At 42.8% G+C, this 20,232-nt stretch overlaps 1 non-coding gene and 1 pseudogene across 1 annotated transcript; one reads left to right on the forward strand and one right to left on the reverse strand.

Moving 5' to 3' along the window:
- Positions 1–2,591: 2,591 nt before the first annotated feature.
- On the reverse strand, positions 2,592–6,541 carry LOC145714178 (nuclear RNA export factor 5-like; annotated as a pseudogene).
- Positions 6,542–10,358: 3,817 nt separating this feature from the next.
- LOC145714822 (U6 spliceosomal RNA) lies at positions 10,359–10,465 on the forward strand. Its single transcript, XR_014137013.1, has one exon. It is a non-coding gene; the product is annotated as a U6 spliceosomal RNA (small nuclear RNA).
- Positions 10,466–20,232: the final 9,767 nt, after the last annotated feature.

Here is a 20,232-nt window from a genome sequence, read left to right on the forward strand (position 1 = left end):
TTGAAACATTATCTGGAAATGTAGCAGCAAGAAGTGAACTTTGGTCCCATTTCATCATTTCCTATTCCTTTCATGCTTTCCTGTCTCCTTAGTTTCCTTCTACTTTGACATGGATGAAACATTTTTTTTTTACTGAGCCCTCAGGAAGAAGAAATAATATGGAAGAAATAATAATAGTAACAGGTCAACTATAGAAGATGGGAGTCATCAAGCATGTGTCCCAGTTGCCAGACCCATCACTGACCACAAGACCTTGGGTGACTTCCCTCCCCTGTGCTGGCCTCCAGCTTAACACAGAAGAACAATGTATACACAGGGGTTAGGGCAGGGGCTTTTGGGTCAGAAAGACCTGGATTTGATGCTGGGAACCAGTACTTCCATGATCTTGACCAAGTAATTTATCTACTATATGTGCTATAATTGTTGGTATCTTTTATTATTGTTGTTAGTATACTTGCTTTAATTATTCCTACCACCCAGCCAAAGTGTGAATGATAGAAGTGGGGATTAACTGCCAGACAGTACAAAGTTACAGATGAACTCATCTGAGGGTGGGGAATACAAAAAGTCAAGACAGAGAATAAAAGTGAAGTAGAGAAGCACAAGGCTCTTTGAGTACCATTTCCTGTGCCCATCCTCTCATGACCCTGGGAAGGTTCTGACCCAAGAGCACTCTTGGTTTTCAACTGAAGACAGCCACAACCTGAGGGCTGCCCTGGAGCTATGGGGCTAAAGGGCTAAGTCCTCATCAACTCCCTCCCCCTTCAAGGGCCACCAACATTCACCCTCCATCTAAACCCATCTCTTTTCCCTTTTCTCCTGGGTTATCAAGGAAGGTCTACCTGTAGAACCTCCCAGAACTAACCCTGAAGAATTTTCCCCATACAAATGAGTTTCAAACCCTGCAGTCTCTGAAAGTTTCCCTGCACACCAGCAAAGGAGTGGAGGGGACTCTGAGGTAAAGACGGAAATGCCTACCTCTCAGAGATAGGTCATCTCCACATGTGTATACCTGATCTGACTTTTATAAGTAATGACTTTATACATTTCCTATACACAACCTATCGAGATAGACTCCTCTCTCTCTCTCTCTTTCTCTCTCTGTGTGTGTGTGTGTGTGTGTGTGTGTGTGTGTATTTTCCTGAAAATAACTATCTTCAGCTTTCTTTTCTCATTTAGTATCTCATCTAATGTTTGCAGTTACATTTTTATAGTTATTGTGGTTGTATAGCTTTTCATAGATTGGTTGGACACTCCTATTGCTTTTAATAACAATTCTAGGTTAATATCAATTTATGATCTCTTTACTGATTTCTTTTGATATCAAGGACATTTATCCTATGTCATCCATGTATATGGGTAATTTGTAGTTCCCAGGTTTTCATGTACTCTTTAATGCCATTTCCCTCCCGCCCCGCAAAAGGTATCTAAGTTCATTTGTATGGCTAAGCAGTTATACTGTTCTCTGTATAAAAACATTTTAGTCATATGCTATGGGCACAGAACACCATCTCCAGGTTTACCAGGGTAACATTCCCCACCTCGACAGCTGCGTGGCCCTGGGGAGCACACACACAGCCTGGGATTTAGGGGGTCCAGGATTTGAGACCCTACCCCGCTGTTCTCAAGGAGTCTCTGACCCTCTCTGACTTTACCTTTGCCTGTAGTACAAAAATGCCTGCCTCAAAATGGATTTTGCAGGGATTTGACATAATAGGCAACATCATTCTTTATTATCAAAAGAATCAGGAATTCTGAGTGAGACAAATATGCAGAACAACTAGTCCTTTGGGTGGATTAGTGTCAGTTAACTGTTGGCTTCCCAACCCCAAGCAGGCCTCCTGCTCCTTCACAGGGTTATACTTAGACTGGAGGAGAAACACAAAAAAGATGACCACATCCAAGAGTTTCTTGTCAGGGCTGTATTCTCAGCATCCTGAATCAGCCTGGGTGAGGGCCTCCTCTGGAATCGTGTGCTTGGCCTGGAGGAAGTAAAGGGAGGAAGGTGGGAGATCAGCAGAGCCATGAGCCCTGAGTCTCATCCCCAGGTCACCCAGTCTCCACTCACTTGGCCTGAATACCTGGACCTCACCTTGGGCCAAGTGAGAACCAGTGTGGTCCCAGTGGTTGTCACAAAGTCCCCTGGGGTAGAGAAAAGTCAGATGACATCCATTAGGGCTGCCATTTCCCAATCTATGCAAGGAAAATATGGCTCCACATTTACTGCAACATATGCAGTAGAATGAGCCCTGTGTCAGTGTGTACTGGGAAAACTCCTTAAACCAAAACATCTGTTAATAAAGGAATGAGGCCCACAGAATTCATAACAGTAATGTAAACCTGTTCAAAACAACTAGGTAATTTAGTGTGTATGGAGACAGGAATGTTCAGGGTGACAATGAGTGAAATAACCAAGCAAAACAATTACCTGCAAGTTCCCATTATTCCCTTCTTGGCTCCTGCCAGCTCCTATCTGCATGCTGCCTGACCACTCACTTCTTAGACCACTGGAGGTTCATCCCAGACTGGGTGGTGAAAAAGGGCATCATTCCTGCTGCTCCTGAGAGTAGGTGGTCAAGAAGCTTCAGGAAGGTGTGGGAACTGGGATAGAGAATGTATTCTGGGTCTCCTTAGGGCTGACGTCCCTCACAAGCAGAGTTATCATTCACGATGCATACACTGGGCGAACATGAGCCCTGGGACAGCTGGACACATAGGCAGCCCCACTCCCTCAACAACGGCCTTGCTTCCACTGCCACTCAGCAACTACATTCCTTCCATACCCCTACTGTGCCTGCTCCCCCCCCCCCCAGATTGCTTGGCTGATACCTCTACCCCTGCCACAGAGACCACCTTTGGAGAGATTATCTACCAGTTTCGCTAGATTAGGAGGCTTAACCGCACCTCAGAGATGGTTTTATACTCTCATTTAGTCTGTAAAACAGCCCAAGGAGAGGACTGTATAATCCTCATTTTCAGAGGAAGACACTGGGTCACAGAGGGGTCCTATGACTTGACCAAGGTCGCACAGCTAGTGGGTGTTGGGGTCTGGAAGAAAACCCATATTCTGATTCCAGAACCCATGCCCTTACCACTAGGCTAGACTCCTTGGATCTACCTGTTGGCTTTCTGCAATATTGAGAAAATCCCAAGGGCTACACAACCACATTCCCACACCCCTGAACCAAGGCTGGGCTGGGAGTGCCACCCAAAACACAGCACTCACCTGGAATTGCTGACAGGGGTGGCAGTGAAAGTCTGGGTGAAGGTACAGATACAAGGTACAATAAGTGAATGTGGTTGAATGTCACTTATATGTCAATGACACTTGGTGGGGGGAGAGGGAAAATAGGTTATGAACAGAACCCTGAGAATTTCTTTCCACTTCAACAACAAACAACAATACCCCCTTAGAGTTGCACATGCTTGACACACTCACACAGCATTCCCCAGTCAGGATCTTACATGATACTCATGCTGAAGGGGACAAAAGTTCCTGGGAATCGAGGTGTCAGGAATTGGGAGAGCAACAATAGGAGCGATCTGCCCTCAGTGACAGGAGTGTTACTATGTGCAGACTCTGTGACAGCCACTTCACAAGTTCATTTGATTCCATTTTCACAGCTGCCCAAGAGATGGATATTATTGGGTCCCTTCTGCAAATGAGGAAAATGAGAGGTTAGGTAATAGGCCCAGGTTTGAAAGGTAAGGATTTAGGGTGAGGGCCATCAAACCCCACAGCCTGTTTCCCTAACACCCTGGCACCCAAGGTAGGAATGAAAAACATGCAGGTGTTGGGCTGGGGGCCCACTGGATGGGTGCTGGTTGAAGGTTTGTCACCTGTGTGAACTCAGTCTGAGCTGGGCATGGGGAACGAGGCAGCCACAGGGGCAGGCGACCATCCGCAGAAGGAGTAGAGGGTCAAGTCCCAGGTCAGCATGAAGCTGAGGGTCTGCGGTCCCCTCTTATGATCACCGCCTTCCCTCCTGATGGCCCCAGTGCACCTGTGTCTGTCTCAGTCGGTTCCTTGCCTGAGGGATTATATTCGTTGTCGGGCTACCCATGGATCCTCTGAAGGACCGGTTTGGATGATGTGACATGTGTGGGGGTGGGGAGGGAACAGTGCCTCTGAGAAGCCTCTCCATCTGTCTCCTCAAACACCTCTGCTCTCTGACTTCCATTCCTGCCTCAGGAAGTCCTCTGCTCCCTGGCAGTCTCCCACTTCTGGCCCCCTGACTCAGGGAACCCTGGTTTGTCTCAAGGAGGGCCCAGCTCCTGGCATTGGGTCAGAGGAACGGATGTCATGATGGCAGCCCCCTAGGACCTCAGCCCTCAGCATGGGCAGGAAAAGCCACCATGGCATCCTGGAATTGGAGGAGGGGACACATTTGGTTCAAGGAAAAGAGGGTCCCTCTCAGAACAAGGGAGGGAAGCACCATCTCAGCAGGGAGTAGGAAGGCCTGTCTCAGCATGAAGCCCTGGGGTTGAGGGCCCTTCTCAGTCCAAGGCACCAGCACCTGGCCCAAAGTGGTCACTCTGGTTCTGGAGAGGAGATGGAGCCCTGCTTCCTGGAACACACTCATGGGAAGGCATGTGTCTTAGTCTGCTCAGTCTGCTATAACAAAATACTGCCAAGTTGGTATCTGATAAATGACAGTAATTTTTTGCTATCCACTTTGTAGGCTGGAAAGTCTAGATCAAGTCACCAGCATGGTCGCTTTCTTGTGAGGGCCCTCTTCCTGGTTCATTCCTGGCATCGTTTTGCTGTGTCCTCACATGGTACAAGGTGTTAGGGATCTCTCTGGAGCCTTTTATATAATGGTACTCATTCCATTCAGGAAGGTTGCACCCTCATGACCTCAGCACCTCCCAAAAAACCACCTCTTGATACTGTCATCTTTGGGTGTCAGGATTTCAACAAATGAATGCGGTGAGGTGGGGGACACAAACAGTCAGAACATAGCAGTATGTTAGGGAAAGCTAAGTGCAGAAAGGTAAGAAACAGACCCCAGACCAGGGAAACAGGTAAGCAGGTCACAGGAAGGAAAGGAGACCTCTAAGCACAGGTGAAAGACAGAGAGAGTAGAGAAGGCAGGGCACATGGTCCTCCTCATAGCTGCTGCCTCCTGCAGATGGGCACTGTCAGGTAGCTCATGCTCCCAGGGGCAGAGGTCCCCAGGAAAGGTGTCACAGATTCTCTTCTAGCCACAGCTCCCTCACTTTGTCCAACTCTCAGGCTGACGTCTGCTGAGAAATATGGGGAGGAAGCTGGAAACGAGTCCCAGGGAAAGAGAGACATGTGGGCCCCTGCACCTCCAGCCCCCACTTTTCCACACAGGTACCTTCTCCTGCCTCCTGTCATCACTGATATACACTACCACCCACCGTCAACCCCAACTTTGATCTGCCTCCCTCTTCCCACCTCATTCTTGGAGAGCTTCAGGATCTTGACTGTGGGGACCATCTGTATAATGTCAGACAGGCCATCCAGCCTGTACAGTTTGTTGTTGCTCGAGTTCAAGGACAACAGCTTTTTGTGAGAAGGAGTTAGAGTCACAGTTACTATCTAGGGCCTCAGAAACAAGTCTTCCCTCCACACCATTCGTACCATCCTCTACCATAAAAACAGCACTGGGCATAAGGCCTCACATCAGGGGGAACTCTTTTCAATGATCTTCAGGGTGGCAGCCATGCATTTTCTTCAATTCAGGATTATATCAATATCATGGCCCACCAAGTCTTCAACAATCTGAGAAGAGGCAATAGGAAGGCTGAGAGGGTTCCAGGGTCAGTACCAACCCCTCCCCACATTGTCATCCTTTAAGTATCCCTCCCAGGCAGATCCCTGCCCTAGCATTACTGCTGTCAACTGTACCTGGGTCAAAGCAGAGCCTCTGGAGGTCAAGAATTTGCTGGGAGACATCATAGTGTTTGTTCATGGTCAGCTGCAGAAAGAGATGGAGACAGCCACTGTGAGGCTCTGGTGGGGATAGGGAAATCGGGGGCTGGAGGAAGAAGACGTAGGTCTGGGTGTGAACACACAATGGGCCTTGAGTCTGCATTACCTTTAGATGTTCTATTTCTTCTGGCTCCAACTCATACCACACAGAGTAGGATACAGCAGAATGACTGACAAAGAGATATCTACAGAAAGGAGGGGTGGGGTAAGCACTAGGAACTCTCATTCTAAAGAAGACAGCTAACCCCTGGCCTGTCCTCCTTCCCCAGGACTAGGTACAGGTAATGTCCTTGACACAAACCTTCTGGTTCTCCTCGTTACACATCTTAGAGCTGACACCCTTCAATGCAGAGGCAGTGTCAGCATCCTGGACAAAGTTCTAGGCCTGTGTTTTCACATAGTGGAACTACAGGTGGCAGAAGCAACAGAAAAAGTGTTGGAGAACCAGCTCTCCCCCTTCCCTGTGCCCACTCCTCTGGCTTCACCATTCTCTTATACATCAAAAGGGGTGAAGGGTACACTGCAATGGCTCAGGATTGAAATCAGTAGCCATGTATTGTCATACTTTCTTCCATAGGGCATGTAAGGGGTAAAAGAGAGGATAGGAGAGAAGAGTGGCAACATGGAATTAAGACTAGAGAACAGATCCTTTTCCAACCACCTACTGAGCTTGAAAAGAAAGTGCTAAAAAAAGGATCATTGACATAATTTCATATTTTGTACCAAATATGGATTTCTTTATTTTTATTGTTTTATTTATTTTTTTAGAGAGAGAGAAAGCATGCTCAAGTGGAGCAGGGGCAGAGAGAGGGGGACAGAGGATCCAAAGCCGGCTCTGTGCTGACAGCAGTAAGCCCGATGTAGGGTTTGAACTCGTGAACTGTGAAACCATGACCTGAGCCAAAGTTGGACACTCAACTGACATTAGCCACCCAGGTGCTCCCCCAAATAGGGATTTATTAAATGCCCTTTCTCTCCATTCAAACCTCTCCTTCCAAATAAACACTTAAGATATTAGACGTGATCTTCCTTTTATACATTTCCAGGAGATTCTATCTCGTGAAGACCCTGCTTGCCTCTCAGATAAAGTCTCCAGAGACTCGACCTCCATCTCCCGCACTCATCTTGAGCCAAACTGAGACATCCAGTGGAAAGTTGCTCCATCACCTTGGGTGCAGTTTTCACCTTTGCTTTTAGCCATCCTCTACTCTTATCCCTTTACATCATTTCTCTGAACCTACCCTTAGGTGACCGAGGCAGATAACTCCTAGAAGAAAGAAAGAAAGAAAGAAAGAAAGAAAGAAAGAAAGAAAGGGACACATTACAAATCTCACCTGTTCCCAGCAAAATAATCTAGCACCTCTACACAAGACCATCACAGCTGCCCTGACCTGTCTCTCCTGCACATTCCATACGTCTTGCCAGAACTGTGATCTCGAACCCACTCTTATGGTTCCATCTTGCCCATTCACCTTCATTTATCTCCATAGAGTAATTCTTTCTTTCCATATGTCCACATTAGCATGGACAAAATTTTAATAATGCCACTGGCCCCTCCCATGGTACAGTTCGTTGGCCTAGTGGATGCTGTGGGGAAGTGGAGAGAAAGAAGAAATCCATGAGTTCTAAAAAAGATTTCTACACTTTTGCCCCTCGGATACCAAGACTACCAGACTACCATTAAGATTGCTCAACCATTAATTAATGCCTACACTCTGTCATGTTGTAGGGAAAAAAAAGATATAGTTAACTACAGGGTTATGTATTCCACTGGCTAGTACAGGTCAACCATGATGACTGATCACTTAACATTGTTAAAGAAGAGACAACAGGCCCCAAATGGAGTCACTAATGCTATAAGCGTGTGTCACCTAATTTCAGGTGATTACACCTAATACAGGTCACCTTATTTACTTAATACCTAACCTAATTGCAGTCTCAGCCTCTCTCAGGAATGTAATCTTAACTAGTTAGTCTGGCATCTCCTGGTCAGTACTAGTGAGGTAATCTGCTTAATAGGCCCCTGCCATCCCCCAAAAGGAAGGTCACCTTGTCTGAAACAATCCACTATTTGTTAGTAATTTCCTTGTCCTGTTGCTTTCTGCCTATAAAGGTCTTCCATTTTGACCAGCTCTTAGGAACTTCTTTCCATTTGCTAGATGGCATGCTGCCTAATTCATGGATTGTTGAATAAATCCAATAATATCTTTAAAATTTACTCACTTGAATTTATTTTTAACACTATCTTATTTGGGGTTGTACATAAGTATCATTCATTGCTGCTTCTCCCTCTTGTTCATGGATTCATGAAGATGAATGCCAGAAATGCCATGTTTATATCAGCTTTCATACTTCCTTGGGAAACACCCAGGTATCTAGGTCCTCTTTGAAAGGAATTATGTCTATCAACATACTCTGAAATCAGGAAGAACGGTATAAAAACAACAAAATTAAAACCAAATCAAGGTAGAAAACACATCAATGGCCTGAATAACAGAGAAAAGTCCTGTGATAACTTTTATGGGTAATGAAGAAATATCGTTGACTTTTTTCATCTAAAAAGAAATATAACAACAACATGCTTAAAGTTTGGAAACCTCCACTGTGGATCTGCTTCCTGGAAGATGAGAGGTAGGGAGCATCCTCAGCCCGGGAGAGAACAAGCACACAAAGAAGGGTCGGGCAGACGGTCCATTCTGAGATCTTAGTTCCTGCTCTGACATTTCCAGGCTGGGTGACCTGGCACAAGTTAATTACTGTCTATAACCCCCCTACTCCAACCTGAACTCTAAAGCAATAACAGAATCTACCCTCACTGTGTGGTGCTATGTTTCAAGAGTCAAAGGCAAGTTACCCACCTGGATGGAGAATTCTATAAACAAACAATTAGTCTGAAGAAATACCCAGCATTAAGCCTGGTGAGACAAAATGATGGAGGATCCTGAAAGAGAAAGGACAAGAGTTGAAGGTGTCGTAGAAAATAATAACAACATATGTTCAATTGGTCCCAGATAAAAAGGAAAGGCAACAGTACAGAAGATATATTTAAATAAATGATAGTTGGGAAGTTTAAAAAGTGACCAAAGACATCAAGTCACAGATTCACAAAGCTCTGTGTTTGTCAAGCCTACAGGGGTATGAGGAAAACCAAACCTAGGCCTTATTGATTATCTCAAAAGAAAGGAAAGGAAAAGGAAATTAGAGCAGAAATAAATGTAATAAAAATAAATATAAAGCAAATATTAGGATGACATGTTTAAGCCAAATTATGTATGTTAATGCCATTACATGTAGGCAGATGAAATATTCCAGATCGAAAGGCAAACATCGGGCTAGATAAAAATTCCGTCAAATGCACCTTAAAAGAGACACATGTAAAGTTTATTGATACAGAAAATTAGGGGAAATGTCAACTTAAACATTAACCAACAGAAATCTAGTATACCCATCTTAACTGGGTATGCTACTATACCCATCTTAATTGGTCTTTTTGTCCCTCCTGCTACAAAGCTCCGAAAATTCTTGGAATATTCTATGTTGAAAATGATAAATCTGTCTTTTTTATGTTAGTGAGATGACTTTTGGAAAACACCTAAGGTTGGGGGTTGGTTGCCAGAAGAACCCACCAAGAGATTAGAGGGTTAGAACTTTCAGTCCTACTTCCCTGACCTCTAGGGAAGACAAGGGGCTGGAGACTGAGTCCAATCACCGATGGCCAATAATTTAATCCTGACCATGTAATTAAGCCTCCATGAAACACCCCAAAGGACCAGGTTCAGAGATTCCAGGTTGGTAAACCGGAATGCCTCCATGTGCCACTGTGTCGTGCCCCAAACCTCACGGGGACAGAAGCCTCTGCGTTTGGGGCCTCACCCCATGTATCCCTTCATCTGGCTGTCGATTCCTATTCTTTAATATCCTTTGTAATAAACCAGTGATGTAGTGAATAAACAAGTTTCCCGAGTTCTGTAAGCCACTCTAGCTAATTAATCGAACCCAAGGAAGGGGTTGTGGGAATCTCTGACTTATAGCCAGAGTGTCAGAAGCACAGGTAACAACTTGGACTCGAGATTAGCATCTAAAGTAGAGGGCAGTCTTGTGGGACTGAGCCCTTAACCTGTGGAATCTGATGCCATCTCCAGGCAGATGGTGTCAGAATTGAGTTACCTTATAGGACACCCAGCTTGTGTAGGAGACTTGCTTGAATATGTGTGGGGGGAAACCCACACATTGGAATTGGGTACAGTATATTAACACCTAAAACTGACAGAAGTAAATGGAAAAATGGACAAATCCACTATCACAACTGGAAATTTTAACACATCTCACTGAGTGATAGCGAAAACAGGGAAACAAAAATTCAGTTAGATGAATTAGATTTAAACAATGTTAGTAACAAGTGCTTGCTTCAGCAGCACATATAATAAAATTGAAACGATACAGAGAAGATTAGCATGGCCCCTGAACAAGGATGACACTCAAATTTGTGAAGCATTCTGTATATTTTTTTTAAATGTTATTAACCAATTTATTTACTTAACTGACATGAAACATGGCAGAATAAGTCACATGCTGGGCCATAAAGGAAGCCTTGGGAAACTTCCAAGAGCATAATGCAATCTAGCCTGAGTGGTTGGTGTGAAGATTCAAGGGTAATGTTGGGTTCTCTGCCGCTCTCCTACCTTTACATCAATCGCAAGAACATTAATCTCCAACAACCCCCTGGCTCCAAAAGACCCTCTCCACATACCAAACCCTGGACCTAAGAGGAGCACATGACTCTGGCCTTTACCCTCAACTAGATGTCTTAAAATATACCTGAGATATGCTGTAATCAGGTACAGTGAGACGGCAGACATGGAGCCAATGTCCTTGAAAGAAGAGTTTATTACCTACAGGTCCCAAGAGGAGGGGACATACAATAACACTCAGGGTCACACGAGGAAACTCCTGGTGGAGCTGTCAGGTGGCAGAGAGAATGAGGGGAAAACATGAACCAGAGTCTTTATTCTGGTTTTATGGAAACGAACGGGAGAAGCAAGATCAGTATGCTGAGTAAAACTTTGGATTGAAAAGTTGGAATAATTTTGGTGGGCTCTGAGTGATAAGGGTAGCCCCTAGTTGTCCAGTGTCTGGACTTGGGGTGATTTAGGGAAAGGAGAATATTGGACTGGGGTGTGAGAGTTTGATAAAGGAGGTGGCTGGGGGTGTGGGCTCTGGATTTGCTGGTTTACATATCAAAATCATGTTCATAGGCAAGTTGACTGCTAGCTCAAGGAATTAGCTCACCCTAGGAGACCCAGTTCCTCACCAGGTCCACAGGCTCTTGTGGTATCAAACCATCAGAAAATATAGTTAATAGAAAACATGATGAATACACCGAGGGTAAGATTTCACCTCAGTCATAACCATAGCCATACGAGGAGAGGTTTTCCATGTAGAACTAGGATAGGTGTATCATGGCCCATTGGGGTCATGTCCTCAGAAGAAAGGAAAACACTCAGCCTGGGCACTTGCCACCTCCCATCTAAAGGGGGATTACTGGGTTCCTGTTGGATGGAGTTGGAGAGGGGGACCAGAACCCTCCTGGCCTGTGTGGTCCTGAGACTGAGGACCAGCACTGACCAACCCACCCATGGAGTGACCTGCAGGCAGTGACCCATCACCAATGTATTCACAGGGCACTTATGAGGGTCTGAGGCTGGAGGTTTGGAGAAGATCCAGGAGGGCTGCTGAGGAAGGCAAGAGCAGACCCCAAACCACTTTGTCAGGGCCACACAAACAAGATGGAGTCCTGATAGGAAAACCCTTCCCCAGGGGCATAAGGAAGAGATCGCTGGCAGCCAGAAACACACACATGCGCACACACACACACACACACACACACACACACACACCTTCCAGTTCTTACTTCCTCCTGAGTTTTGTGACCAGCCTAATGCCCCAGGAGCTATTTCCAACTGCACCACTCTTACACAGGAGGCCAACCAGAGTCCAGGAAGCCTAAGACCCAAGTACTTTGCAAATATAGGAGATTCTATGGCCTACTGTATAACATGATGTTCCTTCATTTTTCCTCAAAAGGGGATTCTGACCACATAGTCACCAGCTCCTTGCCTTTGCTGAGGTTGCTGAGTTTTAGCTACAGGAGTTTCTCTGGGGCCATTCAGATACTACAGAGAAATCGAGACCGGAACTGAGCTCCATGAGATACGATGACGCTGCCATGCATAGCTGCAACTAACTCTTTCTGCAATACAGTTGACCCTTGAACACAGGGTTCAACTGCACAGGTCCATTTATAAGAATATTTCTTTTTTACGCTTCAGTCCTGTAAATGTATTTTCTCTTCTTTACGATTTTCTTCATAACATTTTCTTTTCTCCATCTTACTTTCTTATAAGAATACAGTTTATAGGGGCACCTGAGTAGCTCAGTCAATTAAGTGTCTGACAGTTGATTTTAGCTCAGGTCATGATTTCACAGTTCATGGGATCAAGCCTTGTGTTGAGCTCTGTGCTGACAGCACAGAGCCTACTTGCGATTCTCTCCCTCTCTCTCTCCTTCCCCTCCCCAGTGCTCTGTCTGTCTCTCTCTCTCTCTCTGAAAATAATACACATTTTTTTAAATATTTTTTAACACTTATTGATTTTTTGAGAGACAGAGACAGAGCATGAGTGGGAAAGGGGCAGAGAGAGAGACACACAGAATCCAAAGCAGGCTCCAGGCTCTGAGCTGTCAGCACAGAGCCCGATGCGAGGCTCGAACTCACGAACTGTGAGATCATGACCTGAGCCGAAGCCAGACGCTCAACCGACTGAGATACCCAGGCGCCCCATAAATATTTTTTTAAATAAAGTATATAATACATATACAAAATACGTGTTGATCGACTAGTTATATTATCAGTAAGGCTTCCAGTCAGCAGTAGGCTATTAGCAGTTAAGTTTTGGGGGAAGTAAAAGTTATACATAGATTTTCAACTCTAGGGGGGAAGGGGGTCAGAGCCCCTAACTTCCACATTGTTCAAGGGACAACTGTATATGAGGTTTTCTGAAATAAGTGTAAAGTAACAGGAACATTTCGAAATAGTCACGTGGCAGGAAATAACTCCAGCACATTCCAAAGAGGTTACACACAAAACAGCTGGAGGGTGTAAAGGAAACAGCAAACATTTGGTGGGTCACTATGATGAGAACAGGAAAAAAAGATTGGTTTTTCCTTTTAAAAATGTAGTTTTTCCCTTTAAAAATGGCAGAGAAGTGGGGGGACGGAGATTTTCCTCATCCCTCAAACACAGCCATATTGAGGTCAGATCACTTGGGACACCCAGAAAATTGATCTGCAGAGTGGCAGAAGGATCTCCACTGTTCAAGGAAGACTGTTTGGCCGGATCAAGGTGCATGTATGTGAATTGGGGGAGACAAAATGGCACAACCATGGAAGGGAGGGAACCCTTTCTGTGGAGGGACAAAGGGGAAAGAGAGAGGGGTTGTGAAAGTGCAGCATCTAGTTAGCACAAGAGGAAAACCTCTCTGGACCACGGACTAGGGAATGGGAAATACGGAGAGTGCCAGTTTTTTGGGGTTTTTTGTTTGTTTGTTTGGTTGGTTTTGTTTGGTTTGGTTTTGTTTTGTTTGGTTTGGTTTGGTTTACAAACAGCCTTTGGAGCCAAACCTCAGAGGTTTCCTAAGTATGTGACTTTCTCATGGGCGGAGCCAGGAGCCATGCTCCTGGGGTAGAGGGAGCCAGCCCCAGAGTGCATATTGTGGTGTAGCGATCTCAGGGACACACTGGGAGAGAATAGTCCCCTTACTGGAGTACATTGGGAAGAGGGTTTATTGCCTCTCCAAGGACAAAAGGACCTTACAGGGGCCAAAGGCCTTTTATCAGCAGGATGGAGAGGCGCTAATCCATAGCAGGGGAGAGGAGCCACACTGAGCTGGGTCCTTTAAGACACTGGGTTTTGAATCCCAGCCAAGCGCCAAGAAGGCACAGGAGAACTATAGAGCAGGGCAAGCTGAGTGCCCTCTTTATTCTGTGAGGGCTGCCTGAAAAGGCTGCGTGGTTTGAGACACCCAGTCAAGGGAGGAGATTGGGATGTCACCATTTTCCTCCACAACAACACAGTTGGACTTCAGAGAGTAGCACAGCTGTGTCCAGTGGAGGTGGGAGACACTGATAACAAACCCTTCCCCTCCATACCTGACAACAGCTTATTTACTAGAGCAAGACTGACCCAATACAGCCAGGCTGTCTCCCAGACCAGCACAGCCAACAGCCCTAGGCACCAACAGAGAGCTCTTTTTTGTTTGTTTTTCTTTCCTCCCTCTTCTTTTTTTCTTTTGGAACCAGGCTCATAGTTTCTGATTTGTTTTTGGTCAAATATATATATGTACATATTTCATCAGGCATTTTTATTCTGGTTTTTTTTTTCATCTTTTCTCTTTCTTCTTCTTTATTTTCCTTTCCCTTTCTCTGGAATTAGCTTTATAAGTTTTTGATTCTCTGCGTTTTTTTCTTCCTCTTTTTTTTTCTCTTTTTATGGGATCAGGCTTCCCCCATTTTTTTTAATTTTTTGTTTGTTTGTTTAATATCACTTCAACAAACAAAGCACACCTAGTTAAAGGTCCAAACACTTCACCCCTACAAGAAAAGAGGAGGTCTGCAGAGGACAGACAAGTGGAATAGAGCAGCCAAAATGCAACAGAGTGCACACAACATACACCGAAAACACTTCCTGAAGTGCCATGCCCTGGACAGGATATGACCCCTTTATAATATAGTAGCATCCTCAGGTGCAAGACACATAACAAGTTTTAAAGCCCGAAAAAGGCAGAAACTTAGCCAAAATGACAAATGGAGGGATTCTCCCAAAAAGAATGTTCAAGAAAAAATCACAGCCAGAGAATTGATCAAAACAGATATAAACAATATATATATATATATATATATATATATATATATATATATATATATAATTTAGAATAACAGTCATAAGACTAACATCTTATGGGCTTGAGAAAAGTATAGAAGACACCAGAGAAACCCTTGCTTCAGAGATAAAAGACCTAAGAACTAGTCAGTATGAATTAAAAAATAGTATAATTGAAATGCAAAATAAACTACATATGGTGACAGTGAGGACTGAAGAAGCAGAGGAGAGAATAGGTGAAATAGAAGATAAAATTATGATAAATAGTGAAGTGTTTAAAAAAAAAGATGGAAAGGAAATTACTAGATCACAAGGGGAGAATTAGAGAACTAAGACTCCAGGAAAGAAAACCATATTCATATCACAGGAGTCCCATAAGAAAAAGAGCAAGAAAGAGGTACAGAAGGTTTATTTGAACAAATTATAGCTGGGAACTTCCTTAATCTGGGGAAGGACACAGGCACCCAAGTCAAAGAGGCACAGAGAACTCCCTTCAAAATCAACAAAAATAGCTCAACACCACAACATATCATAACAAAACTGGCAAAATACAAAGATAAAGAGAGAATTCTGAAAGCAGCTAGGGACAACAGGCCTTAACCTACAAGGGTAGAACACATAAGGGTAATAGCAGACCTCTCCACTGAAACTTGCAGTCCAGAAGGGAGTGGCAGGAAATATTCCATGTGCTGAACAGGACAAATATGCAGCCAAGAATCCTTTACCCAGCTAGGCGGTCATTTAGAATAGAAGGAAAGATAAAGACTTTCCTAGACGAACAAAACCTAAAGGAATTTGTGACCACTAAACCACCCATGAAAGACATCCTACGGGGAGCTCTGTGAGTGGAAAGCTGCAAAGACTACAAAGGAGGAGAGAATATCATTACAAGCATGAGATCTATAGATAACACAATGGCACTAAATTCTTATCTTTCAATAATCACTCTGAATGTAAATGGACTAAATGCTCCAATCAAAAGAAATAGGGTATCAGAGTGGAGAAAAGAAAAAAACGAACAAAAAAAAAAAAAAAAAAAAAAAAAAAAAAAAAAAAACAAGAGCCATCTATATGCTGCCCACAAGAGACTCATTTTAGACCTGAGGACACCTACAGATTGAAAGTGAAGGAATGGAGAGCTATCTATTATGCTAATGAATGTCAAAAGAAAGCTGGAATATCCATACTTATATCAGACAAACTAGATTTTAAAACAAAGACTGAGGGGCACCTGGGTGGCTCAGTCGGTTAAACGTCTGACTTCAGCTGAGATCATGATCTCATAGCTTGTGAGTTCGAGCCCCAAAGCCTGCTTTGGATTCTGTGTCCCTCTCTCGCTGCCCCTCCCCTGCTCATTCTCTCTCTCTCTCTGTCTCTCTCTCTCTCTCTCTCTCTTTCTCAAGAATAAATAAACATTATTTTTTTTTGAAAATAAAATAAAACAAATAATGTAACAAGAGATGAGGAAGAGCATTAAATCATAATTAAAGGGTATCTCTGTCAAGAAGATCTAACAATTGGAAACATTCATGCCTCCAGTTTGGAAATACACAAACATAAATCAAATTAATCACAAACATAATAATCACAAACTCATTGATAATAATACCATAATTGTAGCAGACTTTAATACTCCACTTACAGCAATGGGCAAATCATCTAAGCAGAAAATCAACAAGGAAAGAATGGCTCTGAAAGACACATTGGACCAGATGGACTTAACAGATATATTCAGAACTTTTCATCCTAAAGCATCAGAATAAACATTCTTCTCAAGTGCACATGGAAAATTCTCCAGAATAGATCACATATTGGGTCACAGAACAGCCCTCAACAGGTACAAAAAGAAGGAGATCACAGCATGCATTTTTTCAGATCACAACACTATAAAACTTGAAATCAACCACAAGAAAAAATTTGGAAAATCCCCAAATACATGGAGGTTAAAGAACATCTTACTAAAAAATTAATGGGTTAAACATGAAATTAAAGAAGAAATTAAAAAATACATGGAAGCAAATGAAAATGAAAACATAACAGTTCAAACTCTTTAGGATGCAGTGAAGACAGTTCTAAAAGGAAATTGCATTGCAATTCAGGCCTATCTCAGGAAGCAAGAAAGTTCCCAAATACACAACCTAACCTTACACCTAAAGGAGCTAGGGAAGTAGCAGGAAATAAAGCCCAAAGCCAGCATAAGAAGGGTAATAATAAAGATTAGAGCAGAAATAAAGACAGAATAAAAAATAAGAACAAAAACAACAGAACAGATCGATGAAACTAAGAGCTGATTTTTTTGGAGGAATAAACAAAATTGATAAACATCTAGCCAGACTTCTCAAAAAGAAAAGAGGACCCAAATAGATAAAATCACGAATGAACAAGGAGAGATCACAACCAACACCACAGAAATACAATCGATCATAAGAGAATACTATGAAAAGTATTGTCCAACAAACTGGACAATCTTAAAGAAATGGACAGATTCCTAGAAACTCATCTACTACCAAAACTCAAATGGGAAGAAATAGAAAATTTGAACAGGCCCAAAACCAGCAAAGAAACTGAATCAGTTCTCAAAAATCTCCCAACAAATAAGAGTCCTAGGCCAGAAGGTTTCCCAGGGAAATTCTACCAGACATTTAAAGCAGAGTTAATACCTATTCTTCTCAAACTGTTACAGAAAAGAAAAGAAAAGAAAAGAAAAGAAAAGAAAGAAGAAAGAAAGAAGGAAAGAAGGAAATAAAGAAAGAAAGCAAGCTTCCAAACTAATTCTATGAAACCAGCATTACCATGATTCCAACACCAGACAAAGACCCCACTAAAAAGGAGAATACAGGTCAATATCTGAGATGAACCTGGATGCAAAAATTCTCAACAAGATACTAGGAAATTGAATTCAACCGTACATTAATTATTCAGCATGATCAAGTTAGAATCATTCCTGGGCTACAAGGGCTGGTTCAATATTCACAAATCAACCAACGTGCTACACCATGTTAATAAAAGAAAGGATAAGAACCATATGATCCCTTCAATAGACGCAGAATAAGCATTTGACAAAATACAGCATCGTTTCTTAATAAAAACCCTCAAGAAATTAGGGATAGAAGGAACATACCTTAACATCATAAAAGCCATTTATTAAAGGTCCACAGCTAATATCATCCTCAATGGGGAAAACTGAGAGCTTTCCCCCTAAGATCAGGAACACGACAAGGATATCCATTCGCACCACTGCTGTTTCACATAGTACTTGACATCCTAGCCTCAGCAATCAGACAACAAAAAGGAATAAAAGGCATCCAAATTGCCAAGGAAGAAGTCAAGCTTTTACTCTTCACAGATGACATGATAGTCTACGTGGAAAACCCTAAAAACTCCACCAAAAAACTGCTAGAGCTGATACATGAATTCAGTAAAGTCGGCAGACATAAAATCAAGTACAGAAGTCAGTCGTATTTGTATACACCAATAAAGAAGCAGCAGAAAGAGATATCAAGGAATCAAACCCATTTACAATTGCACCAAAACCCATCAAATACCTAGGAAGAAACCCAACCAAAGACGTAAAGGATGTGTACATTGAAAACTATAGAAGGCTTATGAAAGAAATTGAAAAAGACACAAAGAAAAGGAAAAACATTCTATGCTCATGAATTGGAAGAACAAACATTGTTAAAATGTCAATATTACCCAAAGCGGTCCACACATTCAATGCAATCCTTATCAACATAGCACCAGTATTCTTCACAGAGCTAGAACAAACCATCCTAAAATTTGCCTGGATCCAGAAGAGACTCTGAATAGCTAAAGTAATGTTGAAAAAGAAAACCAAAGATGGAGGAATCACAATTCCAGGCTTTAATCTGTATTACAAAGCTGTAATCATGAAGACAGTATGGTATTGGCACAAAAACAGACACATAGATCAATGGAATATTATAGAGAACCCAGAAATGAACACACAAATATATGGCCAACTAATCTTTGACAGAGCAGCAAAAAGTATCCAATGGAAAAAAGACAGTCTCTTTAGCAGATGGTACTGTGAGAACTGGATGGTGATATACAGAAGAATGAAACTGGACCACTTTCCTACACCATCCAGAAAAGTAAATTCAAAATGGATGAAAGACCTACATGTGAGATTGGAACCATCAAAATCCTACAGGAGAAAGCAGGCAGCAACCTCTTTCACCTCAGCCGCAGCAACTTCTTACTTGACATGTCTCCCCGGAGGCAAGGGAAATAAAAGCAAAGATGTACTATTGGCACCTCATCAAGATAAAAAGCTTCTGTGCAGCAAAGGAAACAGTCAACAAAACTAAAAGGCAACCAACGGAATGGGAGAAGATATTTGAAAATGACATATCAGATAAAGAGTTAGTATCCAAAATCTATAAAGAACTTACTGAAGTCAACACCCAAAAAACAAATAATCCAGTGAAGAAATGAGAAGAAGACATGAATAGAAACTTTTCCACAGAAGACATCCAGATGGCGAACAGACACATGAAAAGATGCTGAACATGACTCATCATCAGGGAAGTACAAATCAAAACACAATAAGACACCACCTCACACTTGTCAGAATGGTTAAAATTAACAACTCAGGAAACAACAGATGTTGGCGAGGATGTGGAGAAAGGGGAACTCTTTTGCAGTGTTGGTGGGACTGCAAACTGGTGCAGCCACTCTGGAAAACAGTGTGGAGATGCCTCAAAAAATTAAAAATGGAACTACCCTATGACCAACCAATTGCACTACTAGGAATTTATTCACAGGATACAAAAATGTTGATTCGAAGGAGCACATGCACCCCAATGTTTATAGCAGCGCTATCAACAATAACCAAATTATGAAAAGAGCCCAAATGTCCATCGTCTGATGAATGGATAGAGAAGATGTGGTATGTATATTCAATGGAATACTACTCGGCTATGAAAAAGATTGAAATCTTGCCAGTTGCAACAACGTGGATGGAACTAGAGGATATTATGTGAAGCAAAATAAGTCAGTCAGAGAAAGACAGATATCATATGATTTCATTCATAATGGGAATCTGAGAAACTCAATAGATGAATATGGGGAAGGAAAGAAAAAGAAGATAAAAACAGAGAAGGAAGCAAACCATAAGTGACTCTTATATACATAGGAACAAACTAAGGGTTGCTGGAGGGGGGCGGGTGTGGGTGATGGGTTATATGGGTGATGGGCATTAAGGAGGGCCCTTTTGGGATGAGCACTGGATGTCATATGTAAGGGATGTATCACTGAGTTCTACTCCTGAAGCCAAGACTGTAGTGTATGTTAACTAACTTGAATTTAAATTAAA

Source organism: Panthera onca, chromosome X (genome assembly GCF_046562875.1).
Source record: "Panthera onca isolate mPanOnc1 chromosome X, mPanOnc1 haplotype 2, whole genome shotgun sequence".
NCBI lineage: Eukaryota > Metazoa > Chordata > Mammalia > Carnivora > Felidae > Panthera > Panthera onca.